A 3,834-nucleotide genomic window follows, 5' to 3' on the forward strand; every position below is an offset into this window, starting at 1 on the left:
CCAAGGCTATCAGTTGTTCCCATACGAACTTGTTCCCGCTACCGCACACCGCGCGCGCCGCGACACAATCACTAGTTGTACTATACCGTTAGCCTCAACGACCCTTGCGTGTGCTTTGTGTGCATGTACGTACGCCCCACACACACTTCCGCAAACAGCCGTACGTACAGCAAGTCGAGGATATCTTCTGCCTCGACTTACTGTACGGCTGTTTGCGGAAGTGAGTGTGGGGCGTACGTACATGCACACAAAGCACACGCAAGGGTCGTTGGGGCCAACGGTATAGTACAACATTGTGTTGCTGCGCGCGCCGTGTGCGGTAGCGGGAACAAGCTCATATGGGAACAAGCTGATAGCCTTGGTCAAGGCTAAACTTCCGGTGGATGAATCATGCATGCAGGGCGGGAGTTGAAAAATAGTAGCCTCCACTCCAGCCTGTTTATAATAAAAAAAAGCGCCAAACGTACCCCAGTTAGTTGTGTTAGTCTGGTTCCCAGACCAAAAGATTCCGACTATTCCAATTTATATGGGCGGCCATTAGGGCAAAAAAGACAATCACAAAATTAAAGTTAAACAGAAATACAATACAATAAAATCAAATGTACAAAATAAACAATAACGTACAATTAACAATGAAAATGTAGGACAACAAAATAAAGACACCCAAAACAAAACTGAATCGTAAAAAAAATAAAAACACAAATTAAACATAACAAATAAACATTCGTGTTAAAGGGAATATACATCATTTGCTTTTGCTGTAATTTTCAGAAATGGATGGAATTGGGGGGTTGGAAATATATAGCAAATATAGTTCAATGACCTTTTTGAGGTTTTGGGTTCGAAAACGCTATAAAAACCAAGAAAAACAATCATTTTCCTGTAGTCTGGTTCCCTGACTCCATATAAGAAGAAACAGAGCAGTTTACATACATTGGGGAATTGTAAGGTCAGGGAACCAGTCTAGCTGTCTCGTACCCGTTCAAAGGTTTGTAATCGATTGCAAACAAGTGCGATGGTCAATTGTGGCCAGTATTTGAAAAAAAGCCAGTTTTTTCCAACGCTGATCGGCCGATCAGCGTTGGAAATTGATACAAAAATACCACTTTTCTTGAAAATGACAGTATACCAGGTGCCATGATTTTACAGGATGCTTTACACTGTCATTCACTAACAGTCCAGCAAGGTATTTCAAAATGATTTGGTAGTTTTATTTTTTGATGTTTGCAAATGTTGTATTTTCCCTTTAAATGTACAATAAAGCACAAATTAAACTAATCCCAAAATTACTGTGAGTCCCGCGTCGAATGTAAACCCCAAAATTACTGTAAGCCCCACGACGAATGTAAATCCCAAAATTACTGTAAGCCCCGCGATGAATGTATACCCCAAAATTACTTTAAGCCCTGCGACGAATGTATACCCCAAAATTACTGTATTAGTCCCGCGACGAATGTATACCCCAAAATTACTGTAAGTCCCGCGACAAAATTGTAAACCCCAAAATGCTGATAACAAAACCCAATTTTATTCCCCGCTAAATCAACTTTACTTCACGGCGGCAAATTGGGAAATTTTCTCTGGAATTTTCCAACTCTAAAAATTATTCCCTGAACTTAGCCTGCACATATCGGTCCATCCTTGCTGTGTTCTTTGCTATAAATCACTTCTCAAAAAAGAAAAAATGCTCAATCTGACAAAATTAATTGATCATGGTGGCTGCCCCCCCCCCCAAAAAAAAATTCCCCTCCATCCGACTTGACATGTAACATAGTGGCTTCGTGTATGATTACGCCCCCTCCAAATAAACGCAAAAGTTGCACGTGTACAGTCTATGTAGCGCGGCCACGCTGCAGTGATGGGTTGTTGTACACCAGTCCATGTAGACTGGTACCCCGCTTTAAGTAATTTTGGGGTTTACAAATTTGTCGCGGGACTTACAGTAATTTGGGGGTTTACATTCGTCGCGGGACTAATACAGTAATTTTGGGGTAGACATTCGTCGCGGCCGGGACTTACAGTAATGGGTATACATTCGACGCGGGACTTACAGTAATTTTGGGATATATCCATTCGTCGCGGGGCTTACAGTAATTTGGGGGGATACATTCGTTGCGGCCGGGACTTACTGTAATTTTGGGGCATACATTCGACGCGGGACTTACAGTAATTTTAGGGTATACATTCGTCGCGGGGCTTACAGTAATTTTGGGGTTTACATTCGTGGTGATACGTACAGTAATTTTGGGGTTTACATTCTTCGCAGGGCTTACAGTAATGTTGGGTTTAGTTTAATTTGTGTTTTATTGTACATTATTTTAACACGAATGTTTTATTTTTTATGTTTATTTGTTTAATTTTTTTACGTTTCAATTTTGTTTTGTTGTCCTACATGTTCATGGTTAATTGTACGTTATTGTTTTTGCTTTTTTGCATTTATTTTTGCTAAACTTTAATTTTGTGATTGTTTTTTTTGCCCTAATGGCCGCCCATAGTTCCAGAGCTACAGCTACGTCTATTGTCAGCGCGCCTCCGCGTATTTCTAATGGAGCGAAGACCTAGGTGTATATGGAGATCAACTCGTACGCGGACCAACTCGTACGCGAGGCAACTCGTACGCGGGATAACTCGTACGCGGGCCAACTCGTACGCGGGCCAACTCGTACGCGGGCCAACTCGTACGCGTGAGTATAGACTAGCGTAAGGATATAAGGTTTGGACTTTGAATTTTTTTTCAGCAACTCCCATTCCTTTTGTGCTGATTCGTTCTCAAATAATGGACCCCCACTCAGTATCCGCGTAGCTGGCATGGACTTGAATTGTTTCTTTTCCAGTGATTCCAACCGCCAGAGATTTTAGGGGCGTCCCAATTAGTTCATTTTTAAATCAGCTTGTTTTGCTCATAACCGTAAAGTTACGATTTGTTTTCCCGTACCACTCGCACGCTGTCCGATCCTTGCTCACACCATGCTCACATGCACCATGGAGGTAGAATTCCACCTCCATGCTCACGCCGTACGCTATACTCCATGATGCCATGAGAATTTAAATCGTACAATGTCCGCTGCATTTGTAGACTTCCCACAATACACTGATATAGTGGCCCAGCGCTATGTGTAAATAAAATCGTTGTATGTCTTGACAAATTCTCCACACTGGCTGCGTGGTTGGAAGCGCATGCCGCAGCATTGCACTACACATCGGTCGCAAAATGGATCATGTTTTTTTTTTAAATTTATCTTTGAAACTTTTAAACTTGTACATCGTTGTTATGGAATTTAAATTGTTGAAAATACATGGCTACAATCACAGTCATTCAGTCATACAATCGGACAGTGATAAATCGTTAACTTTGGCGTCTGTTTTGGGGTAAACTTTTGGCGATCGTAAACATCGTTCTATTTCTTTACATTTGCTAATTTCGGTCTGCGTACGCGTTGGTTGGCGTACGAGTTGGTTCGCGTACGAGTTGGACCGCGTACGAGTTGTCCTGCGTACGAGTTGGCTGGCGTACGAGTTGTCTCGCGTACGATTTGGTCCGCGTACGAGTTGTCCTGTTTCCAATGTGAATACTACGGAAGCTTGAATTGCCTTCCGAGATACCGCGTTACCGCGATAATTTATCGCAGAAATCCGGAAATCAAAGATAATTCCTTCCGCGATACCGCGTTACTGCGATAATTTATCACAGAAATCCCAAATTCAGAGATAATTCCTTCCGCGATACCGCGTCACTGCGATAAGTTATCACAGAAATCCGGAATTCAAAGATAATTCCTTCCTTGATACCGCGTTACCGCAATAATTATCACAGAAATCCGGAATTCAAAGACA

Source organism: Patiria miniata, unplaced genomic scaffold (assembly GCF_015706575.1).
Source record: "Patiria miniata isolate m_02_andy unplaced genomic scaffold, ASM1570657v1 HiC_scaffold_7, whole genome shotgun sequence".
In the NCBI taxonomy this organism is placed as follows: domain Eukaryota; kingdom Metazoa; phylum Echinodermata; class Asteroidea; order Valvatida; family Asterinidae; genus Patiria; species Patiria miniata.